This window comes from Dasypus novemcinctus, chromosome 17, assembly GCF_030445035.2.
Source record: "Dasypus novemcinctus isolate mDasNov1 chromosome 17, mDasNov1.1.hap2, whole genome shotgun sequence".
Taxonomy (NCBI): domain Eukaryota; kingdom Metazoa; phylum Chordata; class Mammalia; order Cingulata; family Dasypodidae; genus Dasypus; species Dasypus novemcinctus.
In genome coordinates this window covers 61,392,239-61,411,896 of record NC_080689.1, presented here as the reverse complement: position 1 = coordinate 61,411,896, position 19,658 = coordinate 61,392,239, and the positions used below count along the sequence as shown (strand labels likewise).

Below are 19,658 nucleotides of genomic sequence, written 5' to 3'. Positions count from 1 at the left end.
GCTGACGGGGTCGCCTGGCGAAGCCGGCGATGAAGGGGTCGCCCGGAGAAGCAGGTGACGAAGGGGTCGCCCGGCGAAGCAGGCGACGAACTGGGGACAAGGGAGGCCAGGCCCTTTTCAGGAGCTCTCAGGACTGGAGGGCGCACGGCAGAAGAACTACCGCGGAGACAAGGTAAACACGCAAGTCCACTTTATTGAGGGAGAGGCAACAGTTTTATAGGGGCTGGGGAAGGCTGATTGGTCAAAGCCATGCCCTGTTCTGATTGGTTGCCGGCGAAAGGTCAGTGGGCGGTACTGGATGGGGGAGGGGTGGTGGTTAGGGATTGGCTGTCGCTGTTGCTGGGGGAAGGGGCAGGGTTTAGGGATTGGTGGCTGCTGTTGCTGGGGTGGAGGGCAGACTGGAGTTTCCCACCCACGCCTAGCTGTTGCTGCTGTCGGGGGAAGGGAAAAGGGCAGACTGGATTTTTCCGCCCACGCCTGGCTGTTGCTGCTGTCGGGGGAGGGGAAAAGGGCAGACTGGAATTTTCCACCCTGCGCCTGCGCAGGGAGAAAGAAGAAGAAGGGTGCCGCCCCACAGGCATCGTGTGGCGCCATCCGGGAGGAGGGGTGGCTACGGAAGCATGGCTGCCGAGAAGGGGAGACCTGAGGGCACTCTGCGCCCATGCCGAGCTCCCTTCAGGGGTGGCAGTGAGTCCGACCAGCCACCCTATTATGGGGGCAGCAGCTTGGCCTGCCGCAGCTGCTCCCCTGCCAGGTCAGCAAACCACACTTCAGCCCGAAGGGTGACCGCATTTCCCCCTTCTTTTCAAATAAGGGCCAGGATGGCAGCAGCAACAAGTAGGCGAGGCCCAAGAGGCAGTAAGCAATGAGGGAAGCGGGGCTGAAGAAGGAGGTGAGTATGACGGGGATATAAATGTACAATTTAGGGGGCGATATCTTGCCGTTGCAAGCAAGGGTGGCCAATGTCCAATTCTTGTTGATCTTGGTGGCTATAAGGTCTATCTGCTGTTAAAAGTCCAGGGTGACAGTGCGTTACAGGTAGTTGAACTCTTCTTGGCAGCAAAGAGCAGCAGAGGCAGACTGTGTGATGGTCTGGAGGATCGCAGCTGTGAGGACAAGTCACGCCAGGGCACCAGCGGCGGTGGTGGTGGCAGCGTCGGGAGTGGTGGAGACGTAGGCGAGGACAGCAAGAAGGCCAAAGTCTCCACGGGCGCGAGAGAGGCCGATGTTAACGGGGCGGGCTGACATGGGGTGGCCCAATCTGCAACGCAATGGGGGTTCAAACAAAAAAGGAGGGGGGCGGGACGAGAAAGGATGCTTTGGATCGCTGAGAAGAGGAGTGAGGTCGAGACAGGAGGAAGCTCCGCAGAAGTATGGGGAGGCAAAAGCAGAAACGTTATTAGATGCTAGAAAGCAGGCCGTGGGCTGGGGAAAGCGGGTTGCGGGCCGTTTAGCGGGGCTGGAGCTGCTTGAGAGTGATGGCGGCATGGGGGGCCGCAGTTACAGAAGACTTGGGGCTGTTTCAAAGAGATCTTACACCGGTGAGTGTCTAGGAGACCGGCGAGGGCCCGAACTTGTGGGGCTTGCTTAGCAGATAGGATGTTACCCATTGCTAATGGCCTTTTGGAGCCGATAAGAAAAGGGGCCCTTACCTTGAGAGCGTGGCGGTGGGAGCCGAGGTGCGCGGTGAGACGAGGGGTCAGAGCCGGTGGGGCTCCGACGGTGGTCGCGGGCCAAGAGAAGGCCCCGACGAGGGGAGGGCGGGACGACGAGCAGTGGAGCAAGGCAAAGGGGAGCAAGTGCGGAGGGGAGGAGGCAGAGGTGAAGGCAGGAGAGGAGGTGCTCAGGCACGCGCTCCTGAGAGTTTTATTGGCGCCTCTTAATCATAGCGGGTCGGTATAAGCCCCCGACATGGAAGGAGAAAGCCATCCAGCGATTCTCCCAGACCGCCGTGGATCGTATGAGGTCGCCAAGGTTCAGGAGCAGCAATGCAGAGTGAAAAGATAGGGGTGAGAAGAGAGGAGGGCGTAGGGCTGTGGTAGGGTTACTTCAGATGTGCAAGCGCGTGCTCCCGAGAAATCCAAGGCTCCTCTTAATCATAGTGGGTCGGTATAAGCCCCCGACATGGAAGGAGAAAGCCATCCAGCGATTCTCCCAGACCGCCATGGATCATATGAGGTAGCCAAGGCTCAGGTAGCAGCATTGTTGCATGAGAGAAGTCCCACGGTGAGAAGAATGGAGGGGGGGGCTGCCAGGTTATGGAGTGAGGCTGTAGTGGGGTTGCCTTGCCCCACGTTGGGCGCCAGCTGCAGCGGCTTGCTCGTTCGGTAGAGGTGGGGTCTGGCTGCGGACGAGGGGTCGATCCAGCTCTGGACGAGGGGTCGGTCCCACTTGGGACGAGGGGTCGGTCTGGCAGCAGACGAGAGATCAGTCTCACAAGGGGTTGCGCGGTTTGGTTGATGGGGTCGCCCGGCGAAGCCAGCGACGAACTGGGGACAAGGGAGGCCAGGCCCTTGCCGGGGGCTCTCAGGACTGGAGGGCGCACGGCAGAAGAACTACCGCGGAGACAAGGTAAACACGCAAGTCCACTTTACTGAGGGAGAGGCAACAGTTTTATAGGGGCTGGGGAAGGCTGATTGGTCGAAGCCACGCCCTATTCTGATTGGTTGCCGGCGAAAGGTCAGTGGGCGGTACTGGATGGGGGAGGGGTGGTGGTTAGGGATTGGCTGTCGCTGTTGCTGGGGGAAGGGGCAGGTTTTAGGGATTGGTGGCTGCTGTTGCTGGGGTGGAGGGCAGACTTGAGTTTCCCGCCCACGCCTGGCTGTTGCTGCTGTCGGGGGAAGGGAAAAGGGCAGACTGGATTTTTCTGCCCACGCCTGGCTGTTGCTGCTGTCAGGGGAGGGGAAAAGGGCAGACTGGAATTTTCCGCCCACGCCTGGCTGTTGCTGCTGTCGGGGGAGGGGAAAAGGGCAGACTGGAATTTTCCGCCCTGCGCCTGCGCAGGGAGAAAGAAGAAGGGTGCCGCCCTACAGGCATCGTGTGGCGCCATCCGGGAGGAGGGGCGGCCGCGGAAGCATGGCTGCCGAGAAGGGGAGACCCGAGGGCACTCTGCACCCATGCTGAGCTCCCTTCAGGGGTGGCGGTGAGTCTGACCAGCCACCCTATTACGGGGGCAGCGGCTTGGCCTGCCGCGGCTGCTCCCCCGCCAGGCCAGCAAACCACACTTCAGCCCGAGGGGTGACCGCAGAGCCACATTGGCCTCACCGGATGCACTTTTTTAAGACCCGGTTATGTTAGAGGACAGTCACTCCCTCCCCCACCCACCCCCTTTTTTTTTTCTTATTTTCCTTTTCAGAAAATTACAGTGTGGCCAGTGTGTTATATTAGTTGCTTTTAAAAAAAAATCACATTTAATAAAATCGTAGGGTAGCAACCTTAAATCTGAAACACAGTAGCATGTAGCATTGGGATAACCTAGAGCAGCTTTGCTCTTGTCTCTGGGAGGCCATGCCATGGAATGCTCTGGAACCAGGGCCCCTGAGTGGAATCCTGGCTGGGCCACCCACTAGTATGACCTTGGGCGAGTTACCAAACCTCTGTCCACAGATTCTTCACCTGAAAAATGGGAATAATAGTACCCTCCTCAGAGCTGTTGTGTGGGTTAAATGAGTAGAAATGCAAGGAAAGCCTCAGAATAACACCAGGAGCCACCAGCGGCTTGTGACTTGAGACCTGCATGCACCAGGGAGGGCATCTGAAGATGTGTGGCCATGCAGTCTCAGACCTGGTATTTCTGGACTAAATGAAAACTGCTCATTTAGGGGCTCATTTATTTTTTTTGCTTTTCACTTACCAGTGATGCCAGGGCCCTGCCTTCCCCCTGCTGTTGCTCGCTGACACTAACAGTGCCACAGCCCCCCAAAGTGTCTCAGACATGTCACCTCATAGCTTTGCACAGATGGGCTCCTCGCGGGGGGAAGCCGAGTTTGTCCTGACTCTTCTAGCAGGTTTTGACAGCAAAATGGGCAAGGGCTAGTGGACTTGGTGCTTCTGGAGAAGGAATGGGAATGAGTGGGAATCCCTGGGTGGGGGGAGAAGGTGCAGGAGTGGACGTGAGGACGTTAGAGCAGGAAGGAGCTTTCCCCTGGCACTGGCCAGGGACCGCCTGCTGGTGGTTCTGGGGCCCTTGTGGTGGGTTCTCTTGGTCAGTGTGCAAAGGGGTCACGTGGGCTGCTTGTTTCCAAACTTCAGTTCCTGGGCTCACCTCCAGAGACTGAGCTCAGGCAGGCCCCATGGTGGGGTCTGAGGGCTGTGGTGGTTCAGATCCTTGGGGGGCGACGATCTGGGGGCCGTGACAGGGGCTTGCCCTGCAGACACAGCCTTCCAGCCACTTAGAGAAATGCTGACTGAGGGGAATATGAGGAGCTGGTAGATAGCCTGGGGGTCTAACATCCAAGGTACCCACTGATGTCCCGCTCCTCGAGGGCACTCTTGAGAAACACTGCCAGCAAGTATTAGACCCCGAAGCTGCCTTTTTAGGTACACTGTCATTTTCCGGGTGAAGATGAGACCCAGAGAGGTCCTGGCTTTATCAAGGTCACACAGCGAATTAATGGCAGGACTCAGACTGCAACCAGGCGTCCTGGCTCCGCATTCAGTTTCCTCCTCACTCACACGTTTTCCTGAGGAGTGGGAGGTCAGCGAGGATGAAGAGGTGAGGCGAGTTAGTAACTAGAATTTAGGGAGCTGGACAAGTCCCATAACCCCAGCGGGCTCAGCAAGACAAAGATTTTTGTCCTAGTTGGAAATGGAATCAGAATTAGTACAGGGGTAATCTTGGCTTTGAACTTAAACGGTCCAACAGTTCCTGTTAAAATCACTAACAGCGTTACTTCTCAGGGCACGATGTACCTACTTCCTGGACAAAAACATTCTAAGTGAGGCTTCATTTTTCACCCAGGGAGGATTCAGATTTCCCCCTGGTAAGTTAATGCTATTAGCTCTCGGCTGCTGTGAGGGGCTCCCCAGTGGGTGAAGCTGGGCGTGAGAGCAGGGGAGCTGCCCGCGGGGGCCCGGGACTGCGGCAGCGCGGGGCGGGCACTGCAGCCCCCGCCCTCCCGGCGCCCGCCCCGCGGCCGCTAGAGGGGGCTGTGCGGGCGCCGGGGCGCGGGCTTTTGTCAGCGCGCACGGGGAGGAGCCCGCGTCCTCGCAGCCCGGGGTGGGAGATGGATTTAGTTCTGATGGCAGCGCTGTAAGGGAGGCGCTGGAAGGAAAACTTTGTCAAGGAGCAGCAGCCTCTGTTGTCTGTGATCTCCACTGACCCGAAGAAGCAGCGCGTGGCTGGGGGATTTCAGGCAGATGTGGGTAGAGAAACCCTTTCAGCCGCTCTGACCAGCGCGGGACTGCAGGAGGGGTAGAAATATTGTCCTGCAGGTTAGCTGGGTGGATTTATTCAGCTGACTTAGAGGAGAATCCTACAGGGAAGACCAGAGATGGATGCGATGCCACGCAGGAGGTAAGACCCTTAGGCTTGCCTTGGTTTTGTTAATTTTCATGGAATTCCCGAGCGTTCCTGCATCCCTCCCCTTCCCAGAGCTGCTGGGTGCAGATAGAGGAGGGCCTTGTCTGATTTTGTTGGCATCTGCGCTGCAGCCCTTCCTAGTGGCAGGGTATGTATTTCACACCTACCGATTTCTGTTGGTGTAACATTGGAGGCTTTTTCGGAAATCGGGGCTGCCAGGCGCTGGTCTCCGCATGGGGGGCTGTGGGCCGGTTTGTCAGGAGAACGACGTCTGCCTGGTGGGGCTTTCCTCTGGGTTCCCTGCCTTCCCGCTTGGCCGCCGCCCTGGGCGCGCTCCCTTGGGGCCGGGTGGGCGTGCGCAGCGTGGTTGCAGCTGTTGGTGAGCAGGTGTGAGGTCTGCAGCCGCCAGCATTTTGTTAAAGGGAGCTGGCAGGTGACCTGGCCAGGGTGGGTTTGAATTTTTGTGCAACTCAACCACTTTGGAGGGAAGCAAAAAACCCCACGGTCCGTGAGGAGGTCTTGACAGTCTGTTCATCTCAGCTCCCATCTCCTTTCCTCGGTTTCCCTGCCTCCCTCCCCTCCTCCATCCAGGGAGGCAGCGGGGAGTCCAGGTCCACGTCTGCTGGTTTTGATATCCAGAAGGCAGAGTACCTGGTGTTGGGGGTGGGGGCAGGAGGGGGATGGGAAGGGCAGGCAGCTTTAGGGTGCTGAGCAGGCGCTCTGGTCTGGCCTACTGTCTTGCCTTTTTTCTTCTCGCCCCTAATCTCCATCCCCTAAAAATGAAAAATGCTCCAGCCCACACCCTATCCAATTCTTCCAAAAACTCTCATTTATCTACGACATGACTATTACCCATCTGTTTCTTTACACCCACTCCTCCCTCTTCTTGCAGTTTGTCGCCTAAGATTTAACTGACTCAAATGAGTCTAATAAATAAGAGAAACCAAATTTCAGTTTCATAAATGGACATTCTGTGTCTTCTGACCAACCCCTAAGGAGGGCTGGTCTGGCCTCCCGACAGAAGCAAATGCACTGGGGGTGCACTCAGCTCTTCTCAGGTTGGAGGATATGAAATGTTTAACTTGTGCAGCGTGAGGTGTTCTCATGATGGGATTTTGAAATTGTTTTAAGGGAAAGTATTTGGTCGACATTTGAAGTGATATAGATAAAGAAACTAATTGTGGAATTTCAGACTTGGAAGTATCTCTTCCCACTAGCATATAAATAATGAATACTAGAGATTTTTTAAAGGGGTGTAAGTTATTCGTTAATAGTTTTACTTTATGATGCCTTAACTTCGTTTTTGTAATGTGAGCAGACTCTTCTCAATGCCTGACCAGGATCTTGCCCAGCCCTCCTCACTGCCCCCAGTCTCCATTCCCCCTCCAAATAGGGCACAAGTAAAAGCAAAGTGTCTATTAGGATGTCTACATCTCTGGTCCAAAATCCATAAATCTACATTGGTTCTTAGATACTAGGTTGCCTAGCTCTCTCAGAAAGGGCTTGTCACATACACAATACACACAAATGACTGAAATGACATACCACATGTAGTTTCTAGGCTTGGAGCAAATTTGCGTAAGAGGGTGGCGGACTTGACCCAGTGGTTATGGCGTCCATCTACCACATGGGAGGTCCGCTGTTCAAACCCCAGGGCCTCCTTGACCCGTGTGGAGCTGGCCCATGCGCAGTGCTGAAGCAGGCAAAGAGTGCCCTGCCACGCAGGGGTGTCCCCCACGTAGGAGAGCCCCACATGCAAGGAGTGCACCCCGGAAGGAGAGCCACCCAGCACGGAAGAAAGTACAGCCTGCCCAGGAATGGCGCCCCACACATGGAGAGCTGACACAACAAAAAGAAACACAGAAGCGAACAAAGAAGACGCAGCAAATAGACACAGAGAACACACAATGGGGGGAGGGGGAAATAAATATATCTTTTAAGAAAAATTTGCTGTAAGAATTACTGTAGTACTGGAACTAGCAAACCTCAACTACTCTTTTTTTTTTTTTGTAAAGATTTTATTTTTTATTTCTTTCTCTCCCCTTCCCCCCACCTCCTCCGAGTTGTCTGCTTTCTGTGTCCATTCCCTGTGTGTTCTTCTGTGACCACTTCTATCGTTACCATCGCCACCGCGAGTTTGTGTTCCTTTTTGTTGTGTCATCCTGCTGTGTCAGCTCTCCATGTGTGCGGCGCCATTCTTGGGCAGGCTGTGCTTTGTTTTGCACTGGGCGGCTCTCCTTACGGGGTGCACTCCGTGCGCATGGGGGTCCCCTACGCGAAGGGCATCCCTGTGTGGCACGGCACTCCTGTGGGCATCAGCACTGCGTGTGTGCCAGCTCACCACACGGGTCAGGAGGCCTGGGTTTGAACCTTGGACCTCCTGTGTGGTAGTTGGATGCCCTATCCATTGGGCCAAATCCACTTCCCCTTCTCGACTCCTAGACCCAGATTTTTTGTTTTTGTTTTTTTTTAAGCAGTATATGCTTTTGCTTTCCAGAATTATTTTTGATATATTTATGTTTCATAACCATATTATCAGCTACTATTTAGACTGAGTTTTATATGGGCTACAGCATTCAATCCATATCCGATGCTTAATCTTATTATTATTTTTTTTTTTACTAATTCCTTGATTAATTGCATTTTTTTTTCAGGAGAAGCCGGACATTTTCTTAGTTCTTGCATGTGTAAAAACTTTATATTATTCTCACACAGTAATACCATTATCTTGAGACATATAATTCTTCATCTAAACCTTTGCATCTGCAATTTTTTTTTTCCTCTTCTGGCATTTTGTATTACAGAAAAGAAGTTTGTTGGCAATATCTGTAAAATCAGTATACAAAAGTCCACAAAAGATTTTTCCCTTCTAATGCCTATTTTCTTTTAAAATTTAAAAATGTATAGCATAATATACATAGAAAAATGCACAAAACATGTATAGCTCAGAGTATTACAAGGTGAAACACTAGACTACATTTTTGTCTTTTTTTGTGGTAACATGTAATATAAATTTTGCCATTTTAAGGCCATTTTTACTGCATTAAGTACATCATACATTTTTAGGTGTATAATTCAGTGGCATTAATTATATTTACAGTATCATACCCCCATATCTACCAACATTTCCAAAACCTTTTCATCAGCCCAAACAAATTCTTTACCCATTAAGTAGTAATTCCCATTGCCCCTTCCCCTCAGCTCCTGGTAACCTTTAATTAACTTTGTCTCTATGCATTCGCTTATTCCAGATATTTCATTTAAGTGGAACCATGCAATATCTGTCCTTTTGTGCCTGGCCTATTTCAGTGAGCGTAATGATTTCAAGGTTCATTCACGTTGTGGCATGTGGCAGCGCCACTACTTCTTATGGTTGAATAATAGCTTGTAGGGCTGGAGCTCGGGTCTCTGTTCATCTTTGGACACTGGCTCCCCCTGTTGGCTGTGGTGAATAATGCCGCTGTGAACATGGGCGTGCATGTAACTGAGTTCCTGTTTTCAAGCCTCCACCTGCCTGCCTTTTATGGTCATCATTTCCTTGCTTTTATAGTTTTGTGCTCTGTAGATCAGACTTGTTTCTTTGAAACTTCATGAAATTGGAATTGTAGTTTGTCTTGCTCAGGGTTATGACTTTAACTGCTCCATGATGACTACTTTTATCAAATTCATCATAAGCATTCGGAGCCCTTTGCTGGTTCCCTCAGCTCAGCTGGTCTGACTGTGGCTGATGCAACAGCACAGCTGAGGGAAAGAGGTTGTGCAGGACAGTGGCCAGTTTTAGACAAGCTTGAGGCAGGGATGGCTGGTAGAGAGCAGCTCCAGAGCAGACCAGGTCTCCTCCCTGCTTCTAGCCTGACCTCCCTCCCTCCAGAGTGGTCTTCCTGAAAAAAAATCTAATCTGTCCCTCCACTCCCCTATGGATAAAACTCCAGCTCCTCACCCACCTCTCCTGCGTTACTTCTTCCTTCATGCTCTGTCCTGGGCACAGACTGAGGCTCATTGTCCTTCCTGACGGTGTACAGCCAGCCTCCAGCCTACCTTGGGTTCCTTCCGCTGTCTCACGTGCTTTCTCCCCACTTTTTGTCCTCCAAATTGCTTCTTTTGGAAAACCAATAAAATAGAGAAACTTTTGGCAAACGTGTTTAAGACAAAAAAGAAAAAATCAATATTGGAAATGGCATGCAGAGTGAAGGGGAGCAGAGACCTGAAACTGTAACACCATGCATTATCATATCCTAGCATGTGTGAAAATCTTGACAAAATGGCCAGGGTTCACTGAAAATATAAAGTGCCAATATTTACTCAAGAAATAGAATACTTTCCTGGGTGGGAAAATCCAATGTTGCAGTTGTCAATTCTCACAGTTTCTCTCACGTGGATGCTGCCCTCCTGATAACAAGAAGTGAGGCAAGTTTATTCCTACCTCTATATTCCTTTGGGAATTTTCTGTGGAATTTTGGAAGGGGTAGTTAAATGCTTGTGCTCAAATGCGAATCATCTTAAGGAAAAGTCAATAGAATTACATTTGTCACCGAAGTATTTTTCTTGAACAAGTGAGCTTATTAAACATTTTAAAAAACATTAATTTATTTAATGGGTATTTTTTTGTCTTTATTTATTTTTTTAATACTACATTAAAAAAATATGAGGTCCCCATATACCCCCACTGCCCTCACCCCACTCCTTCCCCCATAACAACAACCTCCTCCATCATCATGAGACATTCATTGCACTTGGTGAGTACATCTCTGAGCACCGCTGCACCTCATGGTCAATGGTCCACACCATAGCCCATTAAACTTTGAAATGCATGGCGACTTTATGAAGATAGAACTTCATTGAACAGCAGGCACGGTTTTCTGCCCATGTTACTTTATCGAGTATGAGTTCTGTCATGTTTGCTTTCTCTACACGGCAAGGAGCTCACATAACAATCTCTTGACCTTTACTCTTCAAAATCCATGGTGAAAAGACACAGGAAAAGTGAAGGCGGGTTCAGTTCTTTCTTCCTTTCCTTGTGTTAGATGGCAGAGCATCTGTACTGATTGTCCCAGTATTCCTTTATTTAGAATTTATTTTCCTTCCCGCTTACCACCACCTTTCTCTTAGATCCTTCCAACACCCTCATTTGTGTCCTAAATTAGCTCCATCTGTTACCACAGTTATGCAGTGTCCAGCTTAACCTGTTTCATGCTGTCCCTACTGTACTGTGAGTTTTCCTTTCTCTTATTGCTTAAAAGATGGCATTTTCTTCTTCTGTCCCCCAATTTTTATTTTTAGGTTGATGCATGCGCACAGTTCATCAATAGGACTGAACAATTCTAATGACAACAACCCCTGCTCCACCCCAATCACTTATTTTTTTTTTTAAGATTTATTTTTATTTATTTAATTCCCCTCCCCTCCCCCGCTTGTCTGTTTTCTGTGTCTTTTTGCTGCGACTTGTTTCTTTGTCCACTTCTGTTGTTGTCAGCGGCACGGGAAGTGTGGGCGGCACCATTCCTGGGCAGGCTGCACTTTCTTTCTCGCTGGGCGGCTCTCCTTATGGGGCGCACTCCTTGCACGTGGGGCTCCCCCACGCGGGGGACACCCCTGTGTGGGGCGGCACTCCTTGCGCACATCAGCACTGCGCATGGGCCAGCTCCACACGGGTCAAGGAGGCCCGGGGTTTGAACCATGGACCTCCCATATGGTAGACGGATGCCCTAACCACTGGGCCAAGTCCGTTTCCCCCAATCCCTTATTTACAGGCATCCTATTTTTGCTATGTTTTTCATTCTGCTATAGTTACCTCCATATCTCAAAATAATATGCAAATACTGCAGTTTCTGAGTTTAACTTTGATCCATCTCCTTGCCTGCTTGCTCCTTCCTGCTAGCTGTACATTTATTTCTTTTCCATCATCAGAGTTGAGAAGGAGTTCACTCTGTTTCATAAGCACGGCTGAGTTTCTGTGCTTTGTCTGTGGGTGATTCTAAAAGCTGAAAACAGTTCATTATCTGACTGGGTTGATACTGTTCACTGCCTGATAAATAACGCGCTTGCTAGGATTTCATATCCTTCTCGGGGACTCCAGTCTCTCATTCCTTCAGTCACTAAGTAGAAAGCTTTACGGGGTGAAGTTCAAATGGGTTTTAGACGCAGGTGCCCTGAGTGACTGGCTAGAAGGGCTGTAGGCTGGGGCACCATCGTCAACCGAGCTGCTCTGGTTCTCCCCCTGCAGTGTGTGCTGCTTCTCTAGAGAAGACCACTCAGCCAGTGCCTAACTGTAGGCCCCTGGAGTGGGAGGGGGTGTGACGGGGGACTGGTCTGTTTCCTAGGAGACCTGAAGTTCCAGACATCTTCAGGGCTCTGCCAGACAGATCAACTGCCTCCTTGGCTCAGCATCCTTTGTCTGAAATCTAGACTGACGCTGCTCAAACATTGGTCACCAGCCTACCATCTGCTTTTCACCCTCTAGAAACATCTCCGTTAGTGATGATCCAATTCTTCATTGTTATCGCAGGATTATATATTTCTATTTCCTTATGACCAGTTTTGTGGGGTCTAGGGTCAGAAGACGTAAGGGATTGGTGGAATAGGCCTGCCATCTTGAATTGGAAGCCTGGGGCATTAATTTTTAATCGAGCCATGCGTAGCAATAAAACAGACCTTTGGCATGGCCATGATTTAAATTCAAGGCCTAGCAGAAGTTGACTTTTCTTTGTTATGAATGTCTTCCAATCACAGCAGTACCTGTCAAGTCAGCTCCAGCACGTTCTCTGATCTGGAATAGTCTAGACACTTGACATACCTTCTTCAACCTTCCACTCAAAGGTTAATGACATTTGATTACATAAAACTCTTAAGAAGTTCAATTATTTCTCTTCAGAGACTCCAGCAAAGTAGAAGGGGGCAAAGTAAAAATAAGTTTGGCTAGTCCTCTAAGAGGGAATAGGGTAAAAATGAGCAATGAGAAACTGAGAACTTCTCCTGGGAGCCTGGAAGGTAGCTGTTGCCCGAGTGCTATGGAAGATATTGGTCAGGGTTGCCAACACTTGATTTAGACCAGGAGACTAAGGAATTGTCTCAGTGAACTCACAAATGATGGGGAGCGGAAGCTGCCTGTTTTCACCTGGACTAGAAGGGATGTGTGTTCAGAAAGTAAGTCTGGAGTTTCTATGCATGAGAAACTTTGGTTGTCTCTGTTTCCATCTAAGTTGCCAAATTTTTCAACTTTAGCAATGATCACTAAGACCAGAGATGGACTTTGGGATCCTGATATATTTATATATATATTTAAAACTCTGTTTAAGTTATAGACTGTCAAACTGTTGTTTTGAAGCTTGAATTTATATTTGGTTCTGAATTGAAGACATCAAGATGAAGGATGTCAAAGAATTAAAATCCTTTTAAAAAGTATTTATAGATGAAAATGAAATGTCTAGGATTTGTTTCAAAAAAATATTTTTTGGGGGAGTGATGAATTAGAGATGAATTATCATCTAAACTGGCACACTCCAACCAATCTGAAACTGGATGCTTGGTACTTGGGGATTCATTATAGTATTCTCTCTAATTTTTCATAGGTTCAAAAGTTTCCATAATTAAAAATTTTCCATAATTAAAGAAAATCCATGGAGCTCAAAAAAGTCAGTTTTGCATTGTCTGTGTCTTATTGAAACGGGAGACTTTCATCCTGAACCATGATGTTAAAAATTAACTTAAAACACAAAATGAAAATACCTAGAGAATATTGCTGAAGGACAAATCTATTTAGTCAGTTTATAATGGGACAAAAATCTATGGATCCTGCAAGTTCGACATGCAGGAAGTAGTAATTAACTTGACAATGTTATGAACCAGATCTTTGGCTCCAGTTTATGCAAAAGAGCTTTTTCTTTAGTATTGCAAATTGGGTTCATATTTTGTTTATTTGAAAGATTTATTTCTTTCTCCCCGCTCCCTCCATTGTCTGCTCTCTGGGTCCATTCACTGTGGTTCTTCTGTGTCTGTTTGTATTCTCATTAGGTGGCTCCAGGAACCGATCGTGGAGCCTTCTGGAGTGGGAGAGAGGTGATTATTCTCTTGCACCACCTCAGCTCCCTGGTCTACTAAGTCTCTTAGTGTCTCTCCTCTGTGTCTCTTTTTGTTGCGTGATGTTGCTGCGTCAGCTTTCCACCTTGGCTGGCACTCCTGCACAGGCCAGCTCTCCACATGGGCCAGCTCACCACAAGGGCCAGCTTGCCTTCACTAGGAGGCCCTGGGTATCAAACCCTGGACCTCCTATATGGTAGATGGGAGCCCAATTGCGTGAGCCACTTCTGCGTCACATAGAGATTTATGCACAGGTGGATGTAAGCCCAGAAAAAGCATGTTATCGTTTTGTTCGTTCCTGGGGCAAAAAAATCCAGACTGCTTTTCTATTTGCTTACTTATGTAAGGCAAGCTTATTGAGATATATATACAGCACAATCCACTTTTTTTTAGATGTACAGTCTTATTGATTTTGACAAACACAGTCATATAACCTCCACCAGTGTTAAGACATAGAACAGTTCCCCTGTGCCCCTTTGTTGTGGATCCTCTCCCTCCACCCCCAGCCCCTGGCAACCACCAGTCCCTATAGTTTCCTCTTCTCCAGAAAGGCATATAATGGAATCATACAGTGTTTGCTTTTGTGTCTGTCTGCTTTCACTGAGGACAATGCTTGAGATTCATCCAGATTACTATGGATGTTCTAAAATAACTATTGGATATACTACATATATACAATGGATCCATATGTTGGATTACGTATGGATACACTACAGTTTATTTAACCACTCATCACTGAAGGACATTTGGAGTTGTTTCCAGTGGTTGACAATTATCAATAGAGCCGCAGTATAAATTGGCATAAAGACTTGTGTGTGAGATTCCAGTTCCCTTGGATAAATACCTAGGAATGGGATTGCAGTGTGGTGTCTTTTGTGTATGTGTAACTTCACAAGGCACTGCCAAACTCTTTCCAGAATGTACCATTTTGTGTCACCATCAGCAATGTATGAGAATTCTAGTTGTTATTGTCTTTTAAAAATTAAATCACATTGGTGTGGAGCAGTATGTCATTTTTAATTTGCATTTCCCTATGCCAAATGATGCTGAGCATCTTTTCATGGGCTTCATTCCACAATATCTCTTCTTTAGTTTTCTGTTAGTGTTTTAAGTGGCAGCAGACAGGGGAAGGGTGTTTGTTTCCTTAGTCTGAGAATAGGAACAGGTGCAGCCCTGGAGGCCATCATGGGGGCGTGGAGGAGAGAGGCCAAAGGAAAGGCGATATTCAGGGGATGAAGGCAGGAGCTGGGGGATCTGAGTCCTGCTCAGGCTGCTTCTGGGGTTCTTCTCTGGAGGATTCTGTAGTTTGAATAATGAGGGGGCTATTTCCTCAGGGAGAGAGGGAAGAGGGAGAGATGGAGGAAGGAAGGGAAATGAGCTATAATATTGATTCCTTTTTTTTTGCTTATTCTGATTTGTGAACTTTATACCTTTAGTTCAGTAAATTTTGTGTTTTTTTTTTTTTTTCTGTAAATTTTGGGCCAGGGATTGGACCTCAGACCTCACATGTGGGAAGCTGGTGGTCATCCACTGAGCCACATTGTCTCCCCCGAGTTGTTTTTTTTTCATTTGTGATGCTTGTTGTTTGTTTTTGTATCTTACAGGAGGCACTGGGAGCCCCAGGACCTCGATGTGAGAGGCAGGGGCTCAAGGGCCTGAGCCACATCTGCTCCCACTGTAAATTTTTTTTCTTTTGAGGGATGGTTTTATTTATATATTTTTAAAAAATATTTTTATTGTCTTTTTTTAAATGGAGAAATAGATCACACAAAATGTTACATTAAAAAGCATGAGGTTCCCATATATCCCACTCCCCACCCCCCACTCCTGCTCCCCCCATGTCAACATCCCCCTTCATCAGTGAGGCACATTCATTGCATTTGGTGAACACACCCTGGAGTGCTGCCACAGCTCATGGACCATAGTTTACATTGTAGTTCACACTCTCCCCCAGTTCATCCAGTGGGTCATGGCAGGATAAACAGTGTCCTGCATCTTTCCCTGCAATATCATTCAGAACAACTTCAAGTCCCAAAAATGTCCCATATCACACTTCTTCCTGCCTCTCCCTGCCCTCAGCAACTCCCGTGGCCACCGTCTCCACATCAATGATACAATTTCTTCCATTGCTAGCGTCACTACAGTTCTATAGTAGAATACCTGCAAGTCCACTCTAATCCGATTCTTCCATCTTGTGGACCCTGGGATGGTGATGTCCATTCCACCTCCAAATCGAGAGGAGACTTAGATCCCACATGGCTGATGGATGTGATTCTCCTCCTTGCAGTTGTAGACACTCTCAGTTTCCTGGTGTTGTGGTTGACCATTCTCACCTCCCCATCAGCTGACCTAGGTGCATCCAATGAACTGGAGAGTAGCTGTTGCAACTCTGCTGAGGCTCAGGGCCCAGCTGGCACATGGACAGTTCAGAGATTCAAGTCTCCTGCATATACATAAACCCCAGCACCAGTCACAGGTTCAGTAAAAGTGACAAATGAGGCGTGTGTAGAGAGGACACATCTGAGTCGAACTCCATCACAATCAGGAGCACAAATTGCAGAGTAGGACCCACTGGCAAGGCAGTGAACTCTATAGAGTCATTTGTTATGACATAGAAACTGTGTGTTTCATAGCTCTCAGGAGCACCACTACCTGAGGTTGTATCTTCATTGACTGTCTCTGGGATCCTGCTCAGATGTGCATAAGCGTGACCCCTCTGATGACCTCCTGACTAATTTTGAAGTCTCTTAGCCATATAAACTCATTTCTCTTTACAATTTCCCCCTTTTAGTCAAGGTCTTTCTCTAGTTGGATCACCAGCTGGTGATGGTAGTAATCCCTTGGTGCCAGGGAGGCTCATCCCCAGGAGTCCTGTCCCAACTTGGGGGAGGGTCATGCCTTTACATACTGAGTTTGGCTTAGAGAGTGGCCACATCTGAGCAACATGGAGGCTCTCAGGAGGTAACTCTTAGGCACCCTGCAGCTCTAGGCCTAGTTGAAATTTCAAGCACACAGGCTCATAAGCATAGTTATCAGTATCAAGGGCCCATCACTGGACCATTCTTCTTCATTGTCTTTGTCCTTGCACTTGGGGGATTGTTGCTCTTCCACAGGGGAATACAACAGAGCTCCCCAGGATGGAAACTCAGCAGTCCCTTGTTGTGATGTGTAACTCTATCCACTATGAGAAGACCCAGTGAACATCTGAACATATCTAAACCCTATATACATGCCCTGAAGAACTCCCTCCCACCCATGCATCCCCCATCAATGACAACCCACTTCAGCGCTCCTCCTGTGCCACAGTTGAACCCCTCTGTAATCAAAAACTTCCTAAAAATGAAGCCTAATATTTCCAGATTCAATTACCAGGAAAATGAAATAGTATTGACAGGTTTAATTTAGAAATAGAATACATAATAATTTAGAAAAACAAAGTAAAAAATAAGTTGGGGTATTTAAAAATGAAAAATATCATAAAATCATTGCTGGGGAAGTGGGAAAAAGGTTTGATGTTTGGTATACGGGCGTTCCTATATTGTATATGTGACTTTACTGTGATCTAAAACTTATTAGAAATCAAATTTAGAAAAAAAGGATGTAGACACTGAGGAAGGAATGGACGAGATTGCCTTGCTACTGTACATGCAGGGTAACACCTATTAATGTGCTGAAAAGCAAAATGTCAAAAACAAAGTTTTATTTTAAATGTTTCTTAAACAAAAATAAACTTGGCCCAGATAGAAGCCCTACAGTTAATTCTCCTGGGAAGGGTAAAGAAAGATCCCATAAAACATATCCATGAAAACTTTTAAAAATTGAGATATACTAGCAACAATGAGTAAAGTATCATGTATAGCAGGCACTTCTGTATGGTTTAAGCAGACATCTTCCTAAACATCCCCTATGTGCAGTTACTATTCCCAGTGGTGGGGGGGAGGGGGGCAGTGTTGGATGCCAGGAGTAGGGAGGCAGATGCTACTTGTGCAAACAAAGCAACATGCTAATCACTGACCCCTGTTAAAAAGAAATATTCAGGTAACATGAAGGAGTGATTACAGGAGGGTGCTTTAGCAGGGTGGCCAGGGAAGGCCTCTCTGGGGAGGTAGCATTGAGTTGACTCAGGTGGGTTGGTGGGATTGGGTCAGAGGATTAGGTGGTGTGGCCAACTGCAGCCATTTTCATGATGTGATTTGAGATGACATCATGGGCTGAGTGGGGATAAGGAGGGTGATGAGATTTGAGGAGGAGGTGAGAAGGTGGAAAATTGTCCCCCTGAAGCGTCTATACCAGGGAAGGGCAGATTGTCTGGCAATGCTAAATCCTCTGAAATGGATAAAGGTAATTTTGAAGTGAGTCAGTCAGCACAGTTGTATGCAAGTGCCAACTGCTCAGATGCAGACGGGGAGCAAGTTGATGTTGGATTTAAGCAAGCTGAGGACTCTGTGGGGTGGGAAGAGTGGAGGGAGAGAGGAGTAGAGGAATTAGAGGTGTTTTACAAGGACTGCTTGATTTAAGTTAGATGAGGAGGGATGCAAAGAGTAGAGGTTGTAGGGAGAGAAGGGAAAGAGTAGGAAGTCTCTCAGGCATGGGAGAATTGCTGGAGTGGAGCAGCCAGAGTACATGGGCTGGAAGGGGTTGGTCAGGGAAAGTAGGATGTCAAAATCCAGACTTTGGATGTGGTGATCTTCTTGGTGATGGCGAGATCTAGGAAATATGACCACGGGGAGGCGTGGCTGAGGCTGCTGTGGAAGAAGGAGGGGTGATGGGAGTTCAAGTTTGAGGATGGGTGCTTCCAAGATGATGGGGGTTTTTGAAGGAGAAGAGGATGGAGGTGGCTGTAAGGCCCAAGGAGGTTATGTACCCTTGTCCCGGTCCTAGGGCATGTGGAATGTGGGAGTTGAGCCAGCTGCCACAGGACAGTGCTTGTAGGGAAAAGGTGCCGTGGTGAGCCTGGCTTGAGAGGCTTGAATTTTGGATCATGTAAATGGGCTTTACATAGCTGGATTAGGGGGTGCTGCACAGCATTACATGATTGTTCAATGAGATTGGTTTCCAAGCAGAAATGAAGGTACCCAAGGAGGCATTATTGAGTTTGGGATCTTTCAAAACTCTATTAAAAGCAATTAACACTATCTGGTATTGTTTCCGAAGTATCAGTCTCATGAAGGACCTCCTAGCAGTTCTTGTGAACTGTAAGAAGAGGAGAAAAACTCCCTTTCTTCAGGCATCTGTTCTCATGTCACTAATTCGTGTATCCTTCCAGCCTGAGCCATAAATCTCATGGCGATGACAGAAGGCATCTATCCTTTCTCATCATCATCTTGCTGTGGCTCCAAGATGACTCCCTTGTCCAGCTCTGTTCTCACTTTGACCTTTAATGTAATAAAATAATTATAGGATTAATGAGGATTGATGGGAAGATGCTGTATTTTCTAGTGATTTGTGTATGTATGCCTTGGAACAGAACACTTCCTGAGGAATGAAACATGATAGAGGATACATGGATTGAAAAATAATATCCATGGCCCAGAATCTGAATACCCCACACTACCTGGCTTTTCTGAGGTTGTTCACTTTCACACTCCTAAAGGACTAATCCCTCTTCTCCAAATCTCTTTCCCTTCCCATTTCCTCTCTCCCTGCTGATGTTCTTGCCTTTGACATGATTAAGAAATATTACAGCAATGAGCCAGGTGCTCCCTTATCTTCTTACTGCTAAATCTACCAGCCTCCCTGCATCTGTACCTGCTTTCCCACCTCTAGCTTTGGGTCAGGTGGCCTGCCTTCTATCAGAGGACATTGTTCCTCCTGGGCTCTGGGCCCCTTCCTTGTCACCTTCTCAAACACTATTCTAGGACTTGGTCCTGCTCCTTCCTGCATCAGTTCCATTCTCTCTTGTCCTCCCTCATCCCATCCCTCTCTCTCTTGTAATTTTCCCATTGGCATTCAGCCATATTCTAATATTGCTTACCTAAATAATTCCAGCTACGGTCCCATTTCTCTATCTTCCCAACACAACTCCTTGAAAGAGTTGCCCTTGTTCACTGTCTGAATTGCT

At 48.1% G+C, this 19,658-nt stretch overlaps 1 long non-coding RNA gene across 1 annotated transcript in view; it reads left to right on the top strand.

Annotated features, from left to right (window-relative positions):
* Positions 1-5,422: 5,422 nt before the first annotated feature.
* The window catches only part of LOC101417407 (uncharacterized), a 41,364-nt gene continuing 27,128 nt past the window's right edge, over positions 5,423-19,658 (top strand). Inside the window, exon 1 of the long non-coding RNA XR_011646152.1 lies at positions 5,423-5,515. This is a non-coding gene — a long non-coding RNA (uncharacterized lncRNA). The remainder of the gene's footprint in view (positions 5,516-19,658) is intronic.